This window comes from Palaemon carinicauda, chromosome 45, assembly GCF_036898095.1.
Source record: "Palaemon carinicauda isolate YSFRI2023 chromosome 45, ASM3689809v2, whole genome shotgun sequence".
Lineage (NCBI taxonomy): Eukaryota > Metazoa > Arthropoda > Malacostraca > Decapoda > Palaemonidae > Palaemon > Palaemon carinicauda.
Genome location: NC_090769.1, coordinates 45,863,050 through 45,875,989, shown reverse-complemented (window position 1 = coordinate 45,875,989; position 12,940 = coordinate 45,863,050). Strand labels below are relative to the sequence as shown.

Genomic DNA, 12,940 nt, shown 5'->3' with positions numbered 1-12,940 from the left:
GACCCGTTATCAAGGTTACCCTATTTTCTATACTACTATTGAGTATCAAGATGGCATCATATCCAAGATGGCGTTCATTCCTGATTTTATAGCGAATTCGCACGGTGGTGTTCCCTGTTGATCTAACCTTTTTGATCGATTCTGCGAGGATTATAATGCAATCTCCAGCTTCTTTCGCCTCTGGAAAGTTGAGTATTGATTCTTTACAATGTATATTATTTTAGCTCCTGTTTCACAGTGAAATTAGAGTAATTTATTGTGCTTATGACCTAGGCCTGTTACCGGAGGCGCCATGGGCGCTGTCGTTCACTAGCCATGTGTTATTTAGTTAGTAGAATGACTTTCCCGGTTGAAATAGCATTAATAAATTATGAAAGCTATTTAGGCATAATTATACTTGTAAAGATATTTATGGTATGCATAATTTTCCTCTTCCTTTGTCGATCGTATATGTTTTCGGTGATTTAGGTAACCGAGATCTCGTCTTGTCTAGGTTACCTAACCTAGGCGATGTAGTATACTTTCAGACATTTCCCCATTTACCCTTGTGAATCGTTTTTTCGATTCTAAGGGAGATAGTATATCTCCTTGAATTATATAAATTGATACTTGTCTCCTTGGAGAGTCATGGGTAATCCCTCATTTTATACATCTGACTTAGCCGTTGGATATATATTTATAGCTTACGTCTCTGACTTCACGGCAGAAATTCAAAACTCGCGGCAATCGCAGATTTGGTAGCTAGGTGTACTACTAGCACCACCACTTGCCAGGTAACTGGAACCATTCCAGGAGTCCTCAGATCTTCTCTGCCACCATTGCTGGCGACATCATTGGAACATTCGCTAGTTATAACCTTCGATTTTTGCAGTATCTTTGGTGAAGTACTTTTTTTTGGTTAATTGGCTTTCGCTTGATTGGATTTACTTACGGATTCTCTTGAACCTCTTTTGATTTGAATTATTTTGACCTTTGCTTGTTGATCTCTCTCTGGAATTCTCCAAAATGGCTGACCCTTCCCCAGTTAATAGAAAGTGTGTGAAAGGCTGTAAAACCCGCCTTCCTAAGGCCTCTATTGTTCCCCACTCTATCTGTACTAAATGTAGAGGTAAGAATTGTCAATTAGGGGATCGATGTGATGAATGTGTGTTGTTATCTGAGAGTGAGTGGCTGGATTTCGATCGGTACACTCGTAAGTTAGAGAGAGATAGAGTCAGACGAAGTTCTTCTCGATCTAGAGAATTTTCCTCTCCCCGTGTCCCTGAACCTATTCCTTCTCCTGTAGTGGTAGTTCATGAACCTCCTACTGTTACTGATGAGCCTTCGTTTAAGGATATGATAAGTGCTATTCAAGCCCTTGGTGTTAGGGTTGAGTCTCTTACTACTTACAGGAACCAACTTATGTCCGACGTGAATATGCTTAAAAGTGCCAGTGTTAGTGCCAAAAGTGCGGGGAATGTGTTCAGTGCTATGGAGGGTGCGTCTGCTCGTATCTGTCGTTCACCTAGCCTAAGACCTCTTTCAAGCTCCCCAACCCCTTGGAGAAGGAATGTCGATCGGCGGAAGGGAACGAGAGGCGTAACCGCATGAGCAGACGTCCCCTCGAGCGTTTCTGTTGACGTTTCACGAAACGCTCGCCCTCACCATGGGAAAGGTGAGGTTAAGTTTACCTCATCTTCAGATGACGCTTTGGTCAATAAAGAATATAATCGCGACTGGCGTCGAACATGACTCCGAACGTCAAGTTAAACGTGACGCCGAACGTCAAGTTAAATGTGAAGCTGAATGTCAAGTTAAACGTGACGTCGAGCATCAGTCATATCAAGTTAGACGTGACGTCGAACTTCAAGTTGATCATGACACCAAACGGCAAGTTGATGCTGGATGTCAAGCTGGCGCACATGGCGCCCAACGTCTAGTTTGTGCACAGGCGCGCAAAGACGTCTTTATTCTAGCTGAAGTCTTGTCGGAAGAAGATATTGATGATCCCCTTTCCGCAGCTGAACCTTTGGAAGACTTATCTATAGAAGAAGAGCCTAAGACTGCACAGCATTCTTTAGACCTTAAGAAAATAATGAAAGTTTTTACGGAGGAATTTCTTAGTCGCTTTGTTCCTGTTGCTCCACGCTCCCCCCCTTCAGAGTTCACCTTGGGGACAGCAACTCAAGCTCCTATTTTACAAAGATGTTTCTTTCAAGGTCATCTAAGAGAGCTTTAAGATTGTTGGGAGACTGGATGTAGTCCAAGAAATATCTAGGCAAGTCGGCTTTTCCTTTCCCTCCAGCTAGACTAGCTTCCAGGTCGAGTGTGTTGTACGAGACAGGAGAAGTTCTCGGCTTGGGAGTACCTGCCTCTGCCCAGGGGGACTTCTCAAGCCTAGTAGACTCTTCTCGTCGATTAGCCATGAGACGTACTAAAATTTTCTGGACGACTTTGGAACTCGATCATCTTCTCAAAGGCGTCTTCAGAGCCTTCGAGGTTTTCAACTTTCTTGACTGGACTCTGGGAGCCTTGGGAAAGAAAGTTTCTTCTTTTAAGAACAATGATAGTTTTATTCAGATTATGTCTTGCATGGACAAAGCTGTTAGGGATGGCTCTAACGAATTAGCAGCCCTTTTTACGACTGGAGTCCTCAAGAAAAGAGCTTAGATGTGTTCTTTCCTTTCCATGGGGGTCACCCCTGGTCAGAGATCTGAATTACTGTTTGCACCACTCTCTCATTCTCTGTTCCCACAAGAACTTGTGAAAGAGGTTGCTGCTTCTTTAGCCCAGAAGGCCACCCATGACTTGGTCTCCAAGACAGCTCGAAAAGTACTTCCAGCTTCCTTTTCTAGCAACAAACCAAAAATGGATACTCCTTTGTCTAGATTTATTCCTCCCTTTCGAGGTAGACCCGTCAGTAGGGGTAATTCCAGATCTGATGGGAAAAGAGGAAAAAGAAGGGGATCAAGATCGGGTCGAAGCAGAGTCTGACTGCTTTTGACTTCAGACAGCAGTAGGGGCCAGACTGAACAACTTCTGGCAGGCTTGGGAGAGAAGGGGAGCGGACCCTTGGTCCGTCCTTTTGCTGAAGGAGGGATATAAGATTCCTTTCGTAAAGAAACCCCCTTTAGTTCAACATCCAATAGATCTTTCTCCCAGATACCGAGAGGACTCAAAGAGACAGGCTTTGCTTCTACAAGTGTCCCTCTTGTTGGAAAAAGGGGCTGTAGAGAGGGTACAGGACTTGCAGTTTCCAGGATTTTACAACCGCTTCTTCCTGGTTCCAAAGAACTCGGGGGGATGGAGACCAGTCCTAGATGTAAGCACTCTCAACGCTTTCATTCAGAAAACAAAGTTTTCGATGGAGACTTCCAGAACTGTACTAGCAGCAGTAAGGAAAGGCGACTGGATGGTCTCGTTAGATCTGGACTCTTATTTTCATATCCCTATACAAATGAACTTCAAACGTTACCTGAGGTTCGTCTTCGGGAGGGAAGTCTTCCAGTTACGGGCATTGTGTTTCGGCCTCAGCACTGCTCCTCTTATTTTTACAAAGATTATGCTAAATGTTGCAAGCTTCCTACATTCAACAGGTATCAGAGCCTCCCTGTATCTGGACGACTGGTTACTCAGGGCGTCTTCCTTCAATCGCTGTCTGGAGGATCTCAGAATGACATTGACATTAGCAAAGGAACTGGGTCTTCTTGTCAACACAGAGAAGTCCCAACTGATCCCATCCCAGAAGATTCTTTATTTGGGGATGGAGATTCAGAGTCTAGTTTTTCGGGCTTTTCCATCACCCACAAGGATAGAACAAGCCCTCCTAAAGATTTGTCTTTTTCTAGAGAAAAGAAATTGTTCTGTGAGACAGTGGATGAGTCTGCTGGGAACACTCTCCTCACTGGAGCAGTTTGTCTCCCTAGGAAGACTAAATCTCTGCCTTCTTCAATTTCACCTCAACCACTATTGGGACAAGGAGAAGGGTCTAGAGACAGAAAGTATTCCATTTCCAGAGTCTGTCAAGAGTTGCCTAGAGTGGTGGAACGACACAACCAAACTTCAGGAGGGCCTCTCCCTAGAGCAAAGGAGCCCAGATCTTGTGTTGTGTTCCGACGCTTCGGACTCGGGGTGGGGAGCAATACTGGGCAAACTGGAGTACTCTGGTCTGTGGACAAAAGACCAAGAGAGCCTCCACATCAACCAGAAGGAGCTATTAGCAGTCCTGTTAGCCCTTCAAGGTTTCTAAAGGTTGATTCTGAACAAAGTAGCGCAAGTAAACGCAGACAACACCACAGCGTTGGTCTACATTTCCAAACAAGGCGGGACCCACTCGAAGTCCCTTTACGAGACTGCAAGGGAGCTCCTAGTTTGGGCGAAGGAAAGGAACATCACCTTACTCACAAGGTTCATCCAAGAAGTGATGGCAGACAGCCTCAGCTGAAAACCAAGTCATTCCCACGGAATGGACTCAGCATCAGGAGGTTTGCAAGAAACTTTGGCGGATTTGGGGTCTTCCGTCCATAGACCTGTTTGCAACCTCGAGAATGAAGAGGCTTCAAATGTACTTCTCTCCAGTACCAGATCTAGAAGCAGTCCACATCAACGCTTTCCTGCTGGACTGGTCTCACCTGGATTTGTACGTGTTCCCCCCCTTCAAAGTCCTGCATAAAGTCTTACAAAAGTTTGTCTCTCACGAGGGAACCAGATTGACTCTAGTTGCTCCCCTCTGGCCATCAAGAGAATGGTTCACCGAGGTACTTCAATGGATGGTGGGCATGCCAAGAAGCCTACCAATGCGGAGAGATCTTCTCAGACAACCGCACTTGAAAAGGTTCCATCAAAACCTCCAAACTCTACGTCTGACAGCCTTCAGACGATCGAAAAACTCACAAGAGCTAGAGGCTTTTCGAAGGAGGCAGCTAGAGCTATCGCTAGAGCAAGAAGGACCTCTACCATCAAAGTCTACCAGTCCAAATGGGAGGTTTTTCGAGATTATTGCAAAGTCAACTCAGTTTCCTCATCCAGTACCTCTCTGACCTAAATCGCTGACTTCCTTTTACACCTTAGGAGAGAACGCAAGTTTTCTTCCTCTACCATTAAAGGTTATAGGAGCATGCTAGCGGCCGTTTTCAGGCACAAGAACTTAGACTTCTCTAATAACAAAGACCTTCAAGACCTTCTCAAATCCTTTGAGACCTCTTAGGAGCATCAACTAGAATCACCAGCTTGGAATCTGGATGTTGTCCTGAAGTTTCTTATGAGTGATAAGTTTGAGCCCTTACACTTAGTCTCTTTTAAGGATCTCACCTTAAAGATGCTTTTCTTAGTAAGTCTGGTAACAGCTAAAAGAGTTAGTGAGGTTCATGCTTTTAGCAAGAATATTGGCTTCAGTAATAGTAAGGCTATATGCTCCTTACAGCTTGGTTTCCTGGCCAAGAATGAACGTCCTTCTCATCCATGGCCGAAGTCTTTCGAGATTCCAAACCTTTCAGATGTGGTTGGTGAAGAAATAGAGAAGGTCCTGTGCCCTGTAAGAGCACTTAAATTTTATCTAGACAAAACTAAAAAATTGCGAGGCAAGTCTGAAGCTCTATGTTGTTCGGTCAAGAAGCCCTCCTTACCAATGTCAAAGAACGCCTTATCATATTTTATCAGGCTCTTGATTAGAGAGGCTCACACTCACTATGGTGAGGCAGACCTTAAACTGCTGAAAGTGAAGACACATGAAGTCAGAGCTGTAGCAACTTCTGTGGCTTTCAATCAAAATCGATCCTTACAGAGCATTATGGACACAACCTTTTGGAGGAGTAAATCTGTGTTTGCCTCACATTATTTGAAACGTGTCCAGACTCTTTACGAGGACTGCTACACTTTGCGACCATTCGTAGCAGCAAGTGCAGTAGTGGGTGAAGGCTCTACCATTACATTCCCCTAATCCTAATATTGTACCTTTTTTCTTCTCTTGAAGCTATTGTATTTTTTGGTTATTTGTGGAGACTGGTTGACAGTCTTCCGCAATCATTGATTTTAGCAGGTAGTCAAACTTGTTTCTTGAGAGTGGCCAGAACAAGGGTATTGGTTGAGGTCCTGTCATAGTGAGGTATTTACAACATTTTTGACAGCTCCTAGAGGTCTTTCAGCCCCTTGAGTGGATCGCTGGATCTCATAAGGATAGCGGACTAATGAGGCAGAGAATCATAAAAGTCAGCTTCCTTATCAGGTATGAATCCTTAAGTTTGTTTTTATAAAACTCTTGAGTAATATTCCAATAATGTTTTAGCTGGTCTCTAACCCTCCACCAAGGTTGTCAATCAGCTACTGTATATATATATCCACCAGCTAAAGTCAGATGTTTAAAAATGATATTTTCATTATAAAATAAATTTTTGAACATACTTACCCGGTGGATATATATAATTAAACTCCCTCCCTTCCCCCCTCTAGAGACCTATGGGCATGGAAGATCTGAAGACTCCTGGAATGGTTCCAGTTACCTGGCGAGTGGTGGCGCTAGTAGTACACCAAGCTACCCAATCTGCGATTGCCGCGAATTTTGAATTTCTGCCGTGACGTCAGAGACGTAAGCTATATATATATCCACCGGGTATGTTCAAAAATTTATTTGTTCCAACACGGAGTACTTACCTCGAACTACTTTTTTAGTAGTATCTGGGATTCTCCTCCCAACCGACCAGAATTTTGTGTAGTTTCCCCTATCTCTGTTTTCTATAGTGGGTCCCTCTGTGGTGGATGGATACTCGCCCTGAGGTGACCCGGGTCAGCGTGCAAGAGTATGGAGCTAGGTCTCGGGCGTCAGTAAACTTCTGATCACGGCGTAGTTCACATCTCTCCGCTCTCTTACATCCCGTCCGACCCTTCGTGTCCCCACGTGGTTACCGCGTGTTTACCAATTCCCTTTTACCCTTTCATCCACCTCCTTTCCCAGTGTTCTTGTGTTGCTTGGTACTTTTGTGCTTCCTTATGGATCCCAACGTCGTTGCCCCGGGCCTAAGGTCGGTAAATCGTGTGGTGGGTCCCTGTCGAAGCTGGAGGTAGACCCGCATACCTTGTGCTCTTCGTGCAGGGGTAGCGTGTGTTCCCCGTCCGCCACGTGTCCGGAGTGCGTGTTCTGGCTGGAGATCCAGTGGGCCTTGTACGCTACTAAGAAGAAAAAGGCGCCGAAGAGGTCGCCTAAGAAGGTGGGCGCTGCATTGCCCTTGGCTTCACCTTCCGCTCCATCGGAGAGAGGTTCCCCTTCACCTTCCCCTACCCAGAGTAGGGGACGAGGTAAGTCCATTGCGGGCAAGTGGCCCATTGCCGCTCCCCATGAGTCCGATGTAATTGATGTGGGGGCTGTTGTTGTTTCGCAGGTGTGTGGGGGGCCTGCTGGGGGGGGAGTGTGCTCGGGGTTCTGGTGCCTGCAGGACTCGTCTCGACCGGAGGAAGACAGGATCGGCTCCTTCCCCCGCATCGTGGCAGTACATTGCATTTCAGGTACTTCACCCCCCAGATGCTGAAGCCGTGATGAGGATGGGGGGCTTAGGGACTAGCAGTTGGGCTCTAATGAACAATGGGAACTACTTCCCCACTGGACCTCGGTGCCCAACTGTTGATCCAACTAAATTAGTCAGCACTTTCTCTCCGTTCTTTTGATTACTTCTTATTTTCTCCCATCTCTTCCTCTTGGGCATGAACTTGTTGACGACTTTAGCTTGTATGACTTAGGTTTTGACTGCTGCTTTGGATTTGGCCCAGGGTGGGATGGATGTCATACCATCTCAACCTGTACAAATTTAGATGCCATCACCCTCTGGCAGACCCCATTGGGTGCAGACTAAGTCTGTTAAGAGTCGGGCTCCAATGATCCGGTTTTAAGTCGCCCATATTTGCGGGTAATGGGTGACGCTAGGCATTGGAGTCGTCGGTGGGAGGGGCTAACTACCCCCAATGACCAGTGTACGCCCACCTTAAGAGAGGCAGCCCCTCTCTAATAGAGGACTGGTCCCCGCTGAAGCCTCTTCTCGTGTTGGGCCACATGGGATAGGAGGACTGAAATCCTCCGATAAGAGGTGGATAACCCGGCTTGCTTCTACTCCAAAAACTAACCCCTCTGTTGACGACCTGGAAACTCTAAAGGACCATGCTACTTATGTTAAAAAACAAAGTAATTTGGGTGACATGGAGAATTTGCGAATCCTTCACGTCACTCAGATCCCCATTGAAACCAATTACGATGTTCTATATAAATTATTTCAATGTTATGGTCACATCAGGGAAATTAGAATGAGGCTTGAAGGTGACAAATAGGATTCATTGATATCTTTTGATAACCATGATGAAGCATTCAATGCTATCAATGATATCATAAATATTAAAATCAGTAATTTGAATTTCAAGGGTGCTCTTTGCGATCGGGTACCTAAGAATCTGGATGTATATAGGCCTGCAGATTGGATTGATGAAGGTATAGAGGTAGTTGTACCTTCCCAGAGAAAGCCAAAACCACCAAAGTGGCTTGTTGCTCAATCAAAAGGGAATACTGGAAATTATTTCAAAATATGTAAATTTCTTCAAAAGAAAGTAGGTACTATCGCACCAGGAGATATATCTCGGTTTGGAATGAAGAGTTTCCTAATAAGTGCCAAACCAGAAACTCAATCGGTTATACTTTCCAATTTAAATACAGAGAACGATGACATAAAGCTGGATGTGAAACCCCATCTAAACTTCAGTTATGGAAGGGGAGTAGTTTTTAATAGAGACTTATATGAATTCACAGAAGAGGAGATATTGGCCATGTGTCCTTTAACTGTATGGAAAGTGCATAAAGTCCCTGGAACGTCAATGATTATCCTGACTTTTCAGGATGCTGATGTGCCTTTCCACATTTACATAGAGAATGAACGAATTAAAGTGCGAACTTTTAAGCAGAAGCTGCTGCAATGTTTTAATTGCTTTAGATATGGGCATCCATCTAAAGTATGTAAGAATGATAAAATGTGTAGTACATGCTCTAATGTTTACCATGGAGACTGTACACTAGAGGCCATTTGTATAAACTGCAATTTGAATCACAAATCTACGGATAGGAACTGCCAGCAATATAAATTGGAAGAGGCTGCTCTCAATAAATCCAGTATCGAACACATAAGTGTGGGGCATGCCAAGAGACTATTAGTAAATCAGCAAGTTATGCAAAAGTATTGAAATCGGGAGAAAAAATGAGGCAGGAGACATCCAACCCACCTAATACTGCCTCTATTCCCCAGAAAAGAAATTTGCCATCTTCTGATAGAATTCTAGAGGATAAGGCAAGAATATCACGTAAGACTTTTCTCACCTCTAGTAAACCTTTGTCCCCCACTACAAAGGATAATACTAACCTCTCTCAGGCTATATCTTTGCCTGATTTGATGGAGGTTCCACATGAAACAGAATTATCAGGTGCGCCTGTAGTGGGGAAAACATCAAAACCTAATAAATCACCGCCTGTCAATAGGAAAAGAGAGAGACCTCCATCTCTCTCACCCCCATCCATTAAAAACACCAAAGTTATGACATCAAATAGATATGATGTTTTGCCTGTTGATATTTCAGATCAACAGGAAAACTTCTTGAATCAATCAAAAATTCAATTGGAGGTCCACCATCCCCCACAAGAATTAGGTAACAACAACACTGAAAAGGCTAATATAAAACCTAATTTATCAAGACCCAAACTTAAAAAGCCTACAGAAAATATTGTCAAATCAAAAACTGTCAATGGGAAGACCTCATCAAAGATGTCTTCCAGAAAATAATACATAGTTTTTTCATCCATTTTGCATGGAATTGTCAGGGTTTGAGGGCCAAATATGAAGAACTTAAGCTCTTAATTCACGAGCATTCCCCCATAATTGTATGACTCCAGGAGAGCAAGCTTGATGCTAATACCCCTTGTCCTCGCGAATATATTAGTTATAGGACACCTTATGATCACGGAGTAGGGAGCCATGGCGGAAGTCTCATGTACATTCGTCGAGATGTTCCCCAAATACCTATATCTATACGTACAACCCTGCAGGCAGTTGTTGTACAAATTGATATAGGGAGAAAATATACAATATGCTCTCTCTACTTACCTCCAAATGATAATATTTTATATGATGATTTAGCAGAGGTCATTCAACAACTCCCTCAACCTTTTCTCTTACTGGGAGATATGAATGGTAGACATCCTTTATGGAGTGATATTTTAGCAAACACAAGGGGCAATATTATCTCATCAATTGTGGAGAATAAGGATGTGGGACTCCTTAATACAGGAGAGTCCACACACTTCCATGTTCAGACAGGTACCTGTCATGCATTGACCTTTCAGTTTCAAGCTCTAACTGCCTTCTTGATTTTGATTGGAGGACATTAGATGATTGGCATACTAGTGATCATGCACCAATCATTATAAACACCAACAAGGGTCCGCCTTTGCAAAGATCGCCACGTTGGAATCTAGACAAGGCAGACTGGGTTAAATTTTCTGAGCTAAGTGAAATCGAAGGGAGAGCAGAACAGTTTGAAAGTATTGATGATGCCATAGACCTACTGAATGGAACTCTTCATACAGCAGGAGTCAATTCAATTCCCAAAACAACAGGGTTATTCAAACGACGACCAGTCCCGTGGTGGTCTTCAGAACTAACTGCCCTCCACAGAGCCACAAGAAGATCTCTAACACGATTGCGTAGACGCAAAACTGATGAGAATTTAATTATGTACAAGAAATGTAGAGCACAGTTCCGTCGTGCCATGAAAGAAGCAAGGCGCCAGTCATGGATGTCTTTTGTTTCCTCCATTAACAGTAGAACACCACCATCTTCTGTGTGGAGGAAAGTAAAAAAGATAGCTGGCAAATTCACCCCCAACCCACCACCAGCGTTGAAGGTGAATGGCCAGTATGTAACTGAAGCAAATGAAGTTAGCAATGCCCTGGCTAATCATTTTTCAAATGTATCCAGCAAGTGTGAAGGAGCCCCTGGTCACCAGTATAGGAGCACTGAAGAAAAGAAAATTTTAAATTTTGCAACAAGAAGGGAAGAGTCGCATAATTCTCCTTTCACTGAAAGAGAATTTGATTCCGCACTTGCTCATTGCAATGATACAGCCCCTGGACCCGATGGAATTCCATATGCAATGATTAAACATGTACATTTTAATACAAAGCTATTTATTTTAAGCATTATTAATAGACTATGGCATGATCATAGTTACCCAAGTGTTTGGGGACCAACCATTATTTTAGCCTTTTTAAAACCCGGTAAAGACAAGTTTCTAGCAGCAAACTATCGTCCTATTGCACTGACATCTTGTTTATGTAAAATCATGGAGAAGATGGTCAATGCAAGGCTGATGTGGTACCTTGAAAAGAAAGGTATTTTATCATCGATTCAATGTGGATTCCGAAAAATGCACTCGACTGATGTATTGATACGACTTGAGTTTTCTATTTGTGAAGCCTTTGCTTCCAAACAGCACCATGTTACAGTATTTTTTGACCTTGAAAAGGCATATGATACCACATGGAGATATGGTATACTTAAAACCATTCATGAAATCGGATTGAGAGGAGAGCTGCCACTATTTATTCAGGCATTTCTTTTGCGTAGAGTTTTTCAAGTGAGAGTTGGGGAAACTCTATCAGAGAGTAAGTGCCAGGAAGAAGGAGTTCCTCAGGGTAGTGTGCTGAGTGTAACCCTTTTTGCACTAGCAATTAATAGGATATCCTCAGCCATTCCCCAGGATGTTCTCTCAACATTATTTGTGGATGATCTCTCAATATCATTTGCTGGCACTAGAATGGCAATGGTTGAGAGAAAAATCCAACTCTCTATTGATAAAATTATCCAGTGGGCTGACATGAATGGATTTAGGTTCTCGACAAGTAAAACTACCATTGTCCATTTTTGTGCAAGAGAAGCTAAATTTTTTGGTTTGATATTTGGCTTACATGGGTTTCTCACTTAAAACTGTTGAAAGCTAAATGTGTTGAAGCTCTGAATATCTTAAAAGTATTGTCCCTTATACATCATGGGGGGCAGACCGCAATACTATTTTAAAATTATACAAGGCCTTGATTTTTTCCAAAATTAGTTATGGTTGTGAAATATATTCTTCAGCCACTCCAAGCCGGTTAAAAATATTAGACTCGATACATCATGCAGGTATTAGATTGTCTACAGGAGCTTTTAAAACCTCGCCTATCCCAAGTCTCCTTGTTGATGCTGGAGATTTACCTCTAGACCTTTACTGAATGTCTTCCATTATTCGGTATTGGTTTAGATTGCAAAGACTCCCTAACTCTCTAGCCTTTCAGACTGCAAGCCTTGTAAGACACGCATCATACTTTGAATTGCACCCAAAATCTCCTCAACCTTATGGCTTTCAGGTGAAACGATTATTAAATAGTCTGGATATAATTAGAAATAAGTTACTTCCATTCAAGGTATCATCAACGCCTCCATGGAAGTTACCAGAGATATCTTTTTGTAAATATTTTATTGGAGATAAGAAGAATATGTCAGACCTAGAAGCCAGGTGTCTTTTTAATGAACATGTTAAAGAACATAGAGGATCAACTTTTATCTATACTGATGGCTCCAAATCTGATGCTGGCGTTGGATTTGGAGTACATAGTAATGGTTTTAATTGTAGAAGTGCACTTCCTCTGACCGCTTTCATATTTACTGCTGAACTGTATGGCATATTAACCGCTATTGAGAAAATAGCGTTGGAGAAGGAGGGTAATTTTACAATTTTTAGTGATGCAAGGAGTGTCGTTCAAGCTATAGAAGTTTTTAATTCTAATAACCCACTAGTCTTAAAGATTTTAGAATGGCTTTTTATTATTGGACGGAGAGGTATAACAGTTCAATTTTGTTGGGTTCCAGCACATGTAGGTGTGTCTGGGAATGAAAAGGCAGAT

The 12,940-nt window shown here is 43.0% G+C and overlaps 1 protein-coding gene across 2 annotated transcripts in view; it reads left to right on the top strand.

Annotated features, from left to right (window-relative positions):
* Mau2 (Mau2 sister chromatid cohesion factor) overlaps positions 1–12,940 on the top strand; it is a 700,592-nt gene that overhangs the window by 89,075 nt on the left and 598,577 nt on the right. The gene's annotated exons all lie outside the window — the stretch shown is intronic.